Source organism: Glycine soja, chromosome 8, assembly GCF_004193775.1.
Source record: "Glycine soja cultivar W05 chromosome 8, ASM419377v2, whole genome shotgun sequence".
NCBI classification, from domain to species: domain Eukaryota; kingdom Viridiplantae; phylum Streptophyta; class Magnoliopsida; order Fabales; family Fabaceae; genus Glycine; species Glycine soja.
In genome coordinates, this window is record NC_041009.1 from 38,428,420 (window position 1) to 38,437,008 (window position 8,589).

Below are 8,589 nucleotides of genomic sequence, written 5' to 3' on the forward strand. Positions count from 1 at the left end.
CCTTTAGAAAAACTTAAAACCAATTTGAAAAAGTTAAAACCTTTTTGAAGAGTTACATCTTTTGATTTTTTCAAAAACAGTCACTGGTAATCGATTACCAAATAAGTGTAATCGATTACACAAAGATTTTTTGTGAAAAGATGTGACTCTTCACATTTGAATTTGAATTTCAACGTTCAAAGGCACTGGTAATCGATTACCAAAACATTGTAATCGATTACAGCTTTTTGAAATTAATTGGAACTTTGTAAATTCAATTTGAAAACTTTTTCAAAACAATTTTGCTACTGGTAATCGATTACAATAATCTGGTAATCGATTACCAGAGAGTAAAAACTCTTTGGTAAAAGGTTTTTGAGAAAAATTCATGTGCTACTCAGTTTTTGAAAAACTTTTTAATACTTATCTTGATTGAGTCTTCTCTTGATTCTTAAATCTTTAGTCTTGAATCTTGATCTTGATTCTTGGAACTTGAATCTTGAAACTTGATTCTTGACTCTAAACTTTCTTCTTGAGTCTTGAATTCATCTTGATTCTTATCTTGAACTCTTGAAATGTTCTTGATTCACTTGAGTTGTTCTTTGATTGATCTTTGAGATTTTTGTCATCACCTTTGTCATCATCTTTTGTTATCATCATTGTTATCATCAAAACACCTTTGATTCACCATGAAGCTTTGCTTCTACAATTCTTTCTCTGACCAACAAAGGACAGCTTCCCATATGAAATTGCCTCTAGTAAAACAAATCCTTGTGGAGAATTCTGCAGAAATTTTACAATTGTCGTCACTACAGTGAGTGGCAATATCTGAAAGGTTGACAATGGATAGCAATGTACCTTAGGAAGCTTTTCTTTTGGTGGTGGACCAAGATATATTCCTTCTTTTATACTACCAATAAGTAAAAGTCAACATAACAACACAAGAAGCCATTTAAACCATATTTGGACTACAAACATACTCACATACCCTGGAACTAGTGATGAGGACTTAAAGGAACCATTTCACATCAGTGGGCCATCGGTTTGAGAGAAAAAGCTTACCTGAATGATATCCTGGAAACAAACAAAAACATAAATAAGAAAATGAATAAATAGATAGAAAGAATACTTATTATCTAATTTTAGTGGTGTGTAAATAATTTTTATAGCTAGACAACAGAAGTGCTGCTAAATGGAGGCAAGTATAACTTAATTACAATTTTTTTAACACAATGATCAATTATCGGGAGTGTCATACCCTAATTTCATCTGGGGACTATCGTTTGTTGATCTTTTGATCCTTGTTAGTCGACTTACGGTGTTGAACGCCAGTTACAGTGAAAAACAGATGATTATACAATGTTTTGATCAAGAATACGAAAGATACCGAAAGGGAGGGGCAAAAGGGTCATTTCAGGGTGTTTTCTGGACCCTAGCTCGCCAGGGCCCCCAAATAGCTTAGGGGTGAAGTAACCAGCTTGCCTGGGCGAGCAAGGTTACTTCAGGTTGAAGCAACAACTCGCCTGGGCGAGCTGTCATCACCCCTAATGCCATCTTTTGCTATAAATAGGCATGAGGGAGGCTGAGTAAAAGGTCCAAGGTCTAGCATTGAGAGAAATTAAGAGAAATCAGAGAGAAGAAGAAGAAGAAAGAAGAGAAAAATGAGGCCGAGGCGCTATCAAATTGCGAGCGTAATCAACTTCAACATTGTTCTTCGTTCGTCATCCGGTTAGTTTTTGTTTTAAGGATTTGGATGCTATTTATGCACCCTTAGAGGTCCTCTTTCTTGTTTTGTGCATCTTTATCTCCTTCTTCTATCATCAGCAATCTCATTTTCTTCTTGTAAAGTAAGTTTTAACCGATTATTAGTGCTGCAAGTTATTTTAAAAAATATTGAAGGTTAATAAGCAAAATCAAAATAAAACCAACTCATAAACTTCTTCATTTCATCAAATATCGCTTAAGATCATTTCAAGGTTCAACGCCTTAACGATTCTCTCCGCTTTTATCCAAACATCACTTGAGATCATTTCAAGGTTCAATGCCTTAACGATTCTCTTCGCTTTTCAAAGTTTAAAACATCGTTTCAAGGTCCAATGCCTTAAAAGACTTTTGTTCATAATTAAAATCAATCTTTCAAAAAAAAAACATAAAACCAATGTAACACCTAAACTTTCAGACTTAAAGAACTACGTAGGTCTGAATTTCTCATCACACTTGAGGATACATAGGAGCAAGGACAACACCCTTGTCAACCCCAAGAAAACAATAAACATAAAAATGGAAAATACATAATTTTGAAGTCATGTTTTGCACACTCGATTAAAGGCTATTGTCCCTTGTGATTGGTGCGTGGGGTGCTAATACCTTCCCCGTGCGTAAACAACTCTCGAACCCTTATTTTCAAAATCCGCAGACCCCTTTTTGTTTTCTTCTAACGTTTTCCTCGAATAAACATTCATGGCGACCCCGCGCGTTCTTCACGAGAAGACGCACCATTTTGAATCTCGCCTTGCCCTTCTGCCGAAGGGTAGGTTGCGAAAGTTGGCGACTCCACTGGGGATTTATGAGAGTTAGGCCATTTAGTCAGTGTGCAATGTTTTTATCATGACTTCTTCTTTATTTATGTTCCCTTTTCCCTTTTATCTTTTGTTTTGTTCATATTTGTATATAACCTTTGCTATGTTGTTGTGTTTGGTGTGTGTTCATCTATCAGTTACATTCATAGTTAGAAATATTATTTTTCTACGCACACATGGCACCTACACCTCGCACACACATTGAGATATTATGCCCTACACCTGGGTCTATGTGAGCCATAAGGAATGGAGGTCGATCTATGGTCATGCTGGGTCTCTGACTCGCTTGATAACAGTGAAGCCTCATCTAGAGTTTTCCTCTTTTAGTGATGCATTGTCGTTGATAGTCCCTATCGCCATAATGTATTACCTAAGAGGATGATATCTCTAGAAGCCAGTAAAGTTACATGAAACCATCCTTGGGAATTATCACTAGAAGTGGACTTTTGGATCCTTTCCATTAGGTTCCTAAATTAGGAGGGCACATAGCAAACTCACTCTGGCTTGTTCCTTGATCGCATTATGCATCTCTTCATGACATCGTAATGGACATATCATTCCTGCATTTATCATTTATCATATTCATGCATTGCATTTGCATGAGTCATTACATTATCACATATCTTCATTTAGCATGCTTTTGTTCAGCCAACTGCATACATTCTATTTTCATCGTTCACATGTTATGTTCACTCATACATGATCGTTGCATTTTCCTCTACAAAAAAAAAAAACAAAAAAACACAACAAAAAAAAGGAACAAAATAAAGTCACAATAAAGCATGAAAGTTTACACCACATTCTTAGTTACATGTGTTGGGTACCATGATGATGGCTATAAACCAACCATGTTGGGATTATACACTCATTTCTCTTTAAAAAAGATTGAAAATCGTGTGAACATGGTACCTAATGCATGGTTAACTAGGAAATGATGGTTCTTCGGGCATCTCATGTCAATCTCATAATTACATTTGTCATGCATAGCATAAGTATGCCTTAGTCATTCATCTCTATGATATGTTGTCGAAGTATTGACGATCAAAATTTCTATTCCTTGGATTATGGGGTCGAATCAAGCACATGCTTTTGAGAAAAGGGTTTCATCAAGTCAAGGTCAAGTATGGAAGTAACTAGCTTGCAAAAGTTAGGGCAGAAGATGGATCAAGTTACATCCTTCTTTGTCTATTGCCAACACATGATTGAGCTAAATAATTTACAAAATTAAGGACTGTTGACGTCCATGTTTTATTTCCAGTTTCACTTTGACAATATGTGACTGACCATGTTGTTTTAATTTATTCGACCCTATGTCCTGTGTAAAATTTGCAATACTTCAACAATGCATCATTCACATACATCCATGCTTTTATTTCTTTTCACATTGGTGGTATTGCTCATTGCATTCTTTCCTTGAAATTAGAATTGTAATCAAAAGGAAAGAACGTGCTTTCGGTGCCCTTATCGAACGTGTGCCAGAGCTAGAGTGATGAGTGAAATAGAGGAGGTGCAAGAGCAGATGAAGGCCGACATGGAGGCCATGAAAGAACAAATGGCCACAATGATGGAATCCATGATAAGTATGAAAAGAATGATGGAGGTCAACGCGACTACAGTCATTGTCGCAAGTACCGCCACTGAGGTGGACCCGACTCACCCATCTGATCTCAACCAAATAAATCATCCAGCCTTGAATATGGTAGGTCAGGGAGGCAAAGAGTTGGGAAGTGTGTGCGGCCCTCATTTTGTGCAATTTTAGAACAAGCATTCCTTCCCACCATATGGCTTGCCTCCCAATTATACACCACCCAATGTTGCACACGCTCCCGATAAGAATGTCAATAATTCCACTCCCATACTCATTAAGAGACAACAACCCCAATCTGATCATGCACATGTCTCTCAACCCATGGGGGAGGCACATGAGGCACCCCGAGACCATAATCTAGTCAACTTTGAGCCTTACCTCAGTATCACCCACAACCACAATCCTTGCATTTTGCAGTGGGAAGAGTCCCTCCTGCTATGGTGGAAAGGGAGAAATTGGATCATATAAAGGAAAGGCTAAGGGCCATTGAAGGAGGCGGAGATTATGCCTTTGCTGACATGGAAGAGTTGTGCCTAGTACCCGACGTGGTCATTCCTCTGAAGTTCAAGGTGCCGGACTTTAATAAGTACAAGGGGATTACTTGCCCTAAGAATCACCTGAAAATGTATAGCAGGAAAATGGGGCATACTTGAAAAATGAAAAAATTGTTGATGCATTTCTTCCAGGAAAGTCTTACTGGGGCAACCGTCACTTGGTATACTAATCTGGAACCCTCTCGAGTCCATTCTAGGAAGGACCTAATGGTTTGCTTCATTAGGTAGTATCAGTACAATTCTGATATGGCTCCGGATAGAATGTTGCTAAAGAACATATGCAAGAAGGAGCACGAATCTTTCAAATAATATGTCCAAAGGTGGAGGGATCTGGCAGCTCAAGTAGCGCCCCCAATAATGGAAAGGGAGATGATAACAATGATAGTAGACACGTTACTGGTGTTCTACTATGAGAAGATGGTGGGTTACACGCCTTTAAGCTTTGCCGATTTAGTTTTTGTCGGCGAAAGGATCGAAGTGGGTTTGAAAGGAGGCAAATTTGATCATCTGACTTTGATGAAAAAAAAGCCTGGGGCAAATGGAGAGAATAAGAAGGAGGGAAGAACCCATGTTGTGACTACCATTCCTACATGGCCAAATTTCCCACCAACTCAACAATGTCAATACTCATCCAATATCAGTCCTTCTCATTACCCACCACCTTACCAGTTAAGAACGCTCAATCATCCACAAAGACCACCCCCAAATCGGCCACAAAATCCACCCGAGGTGCACCTAAGACTAAACACCACCCCTAATACCAATCAAAACACCAATCAGGGAAGGAATTTTCCAGAAAATAAGCCTGTAGAATTCATCCCAATTCCAATGCCATATGCTGACTTACTCCCCTATCTGCTCGATAATGCAATGGCAGTCATAAGCCCAGCAAAGACTCCTTAACCTCCATTCCCCAGACGATACAACCCCAATGTGACATGTGCTTATCATGAGGGAGTTTCGGGGCATTCCATTGAGCATTGTATAACCCTAAAACATAAGGTGCAAAGTCTAATTGATGCGGGTTGGCTAAAATTCGAGGAGGACAATCGCTTGTGAATTTTGACGTTGTCAAGCGACACTATTCATGAGGCAATTTGAAGGTTGTTGTTAGATGTCTCCAATGAATCATTAAGATTTTCGAGATTATGCCATTGTTGTAAACAACAGTCACAATGCTATTAATATGGATAAATTTGATGTCCTTGCCTCTCATTCTCTCACAATTACATCCTTGCGTATTTATTTAACATTCACTGAAATATGAATGTACGTCGTTGGTTTGTTTGCTCAAGTGACCTGTGCTCCCGAGTTGTTCTCCAAATTTGTTCAATCATAAGTTGCTCGTTCTCCACATTTGGTGAGGGTGTCGTAAACGACGAGTAAAAAAAACAGAAAAAATGTTCGATTGACTGTGTTACAAATAAAAAGTGCAGACATTCATGTGACCTCATTTTATCATTCTTAAAGGTTGTCTTTTGAGAGAAAAGTGAGTTGTCAAGAACAAGATTCAGTCGACTTAATATGTCAAATGAAAATCCTATAAATATTTCTCGTCCTTGAAAATTCATTTTTGAGAACCTGCACAGTTTCTTTCATTTTTCCTTGCTACTAGGTCATTATAAAAGACAACAACAGATACCTCAGAGCCCTACACTGGGGTAATGAGAGGCACCATGCATGAGCCTCAAAGTGAACCTAGGGGCAGATCAGAGGTTCTCACCCGATAGGTTGAAAGCCTGATAGGGCGGCCTAGGCAAAAATTAGGGTAATAAAAAAATAAAAAAGCAATCAAGAGCACGTTTATCAGGGGTTTGGTCCCAAAATATAAACTACAAAAGTATCTAGTCAAGATTTGAAATGACACATAGCCATGTTTCAACATCCCAAAAACTAATTTATCCCTTTCTACCCCTTCCAAGCCAAAGCATATTTGTTTTCTAAAAACAACACCAAAAAAACAACAAAAACAAAATAGGAACCCTGAGTAGGAACCACCGCTAAACCGATGAGAAAAGTAATGCAAACAACACATGCATGAGGTTGGGCAACAATGAAATGAAAAAGAAAATAAAATCCGCCAAAGGCGAGTAAAGAAAAAAAAAGAGAGACAAAGATCTCCAGATTTTACAAGAAAGGCACAAAAGTGCAACAAAAGATTAATGTATAAGACAAACAGAGTAGAGCCTAACCCAAGAGTTGAAAGGAACAAAAGTACAAGCAAGACTCTCAAGGTTCTTACTCAATATAACCGTCAAACACTCTTTGAGCCTCTTTGATCCTTTCTTTCATAGCCCTCTTACCCCTGACCACGTTACAAGCCCAATAAAGCCCATGTGGATCAAGGAATGACTAATTTCGCTTTTATGTTGGGATTCTAGAATGAAACCCACTTGAGATTGTTGAAGAAATAATATATATATATATATATATATATATATATATATATATATATATATATATAAGAGAATCCTCGAGGTTTCACACTTGCTCATTTAAGAAGAAAACTCATTCGACCAGGAGCTCGTGGAAAATGTCCAAAGATAATTATGATAGTGGGATACAATTGATATTAATCACTCATGCAAACTCCTTAGGATTCCTTTCGAATCCAAGGGTAGCCTTCGCTTGATAAATTCTTTCAGGATCAGCCAATGTCATTGAGTTTCGGTGGGATCGACAGACTCTTGGCATTGCTCTATGACCTTAAATTAGGAAAGTTTCACTTGGTCATATACCAAAGTGTAACGGTCCATTGCCATCCTTCAACGGTGCATGCGATCGGTCCCAAAGCCATATATTTTCTTGCTATGCAAAATAATCGAAGTTTTAAAAAGAAAAGGGAAAACCCTAGGATCAATATTTCGGTTGATTGATTAAATGTCAAACAACTCCACTATCATCATCCAAAATTTTCAAGTGACTAAATCAAACAAAACATACACTTTGGGGGAATCCCCAAAGAGATTTGCAAAAAAGATAGGACGAGGTCTCATGAGATATCACGTCTTTCAGAAAGAGACAATTAATATGTGTTTTCCACAAAAAAAGAGGGAAAAGAACCAAAATCAATCAAATCAAAATCACAAAAATAGGAAAGAATGTCATGAGCGTTACACAATTTTCATGATTCAAAACCTTTTGCATTACTAGATATAAAGCCTACATTTACTACTTTTCAAGATAAAGGTTGCATGCATCTACATCCCAAAAATCATGTTCATATTAGGCTATAAGTGCATAGATTTCTCTTTATATACAAATTTCCCAAATCTAATGCCCTATCTTTTGAGTTTAGGATGAGAGGTCCTCTCAAAGAGTCAACCTCTTGCTTTCTCATAAGGTTTAGCCCTTTGGTAATAATACCTATTGGCTTGTTTCATAAAAGTCAACGTCCTTTGCTTTATGATTTCACAGGACTCAAAGTCCTCGCTTTTATCTTTCATAGGACTCAAAGTCTTCATTCTTATCTTTCACAGGACTCAAAGTCCTTGCATTTATCTTTCATAGGACTCAAAGTCCTCTGTCTTTATCTTTCATAGGACACAAAGTCCTCTATCTTTACGCTTTCATAAGACTCAAAGTTCTCTATCAGTTACATTTCAAAGACTTCAATGTCTTTTGTCAAGACTTCAATGTCTTCTTTACATTTCAAAGACTATCAGAGTCTTTTGTCAAGACTATCTAAGTCTTCTTTACATTTCAAAGGCTATCAATCTTTTGTCAAGACTATCAAAGTCTTCTTTTCTTTACATTTCAATGACTATCAGAGTCTTTTGTCAAGACTATCAAAGCCTTTTTTACATTTCAAAGACTATTAGAGTCTTTTGTCAAGACTATCAACATCTTCTTTGCATTTCAAAGACTATCAGAGTCTTTTGTCAAGACT

At 37.5% G+C, this 8,589-nt stretch overlaps 1 long non-coding RNA gene across 1 annotated transcript; it reads right to left on the reverse strand.

The window, feature by feature from the left end:
* Positions 1 to 746: 746 nt before the first annotated feature.
* On the reverse strand, positions 747 to 1,011 carry LOC114424698. Its single transcript, XR_003669058.1, has 3 exons — positions 968 to 1,011; positions 838 to 889; positions 747 to 762 (listed from the first exon to the last, which is right to left on the reverse strand). It is a non-coding gene; the product is annotated as an uncharacterized LOC114424698 (long non-coding RNA).
* Positions 1,012 to 8,589: the final 7,578 nt, after the last annotated feature.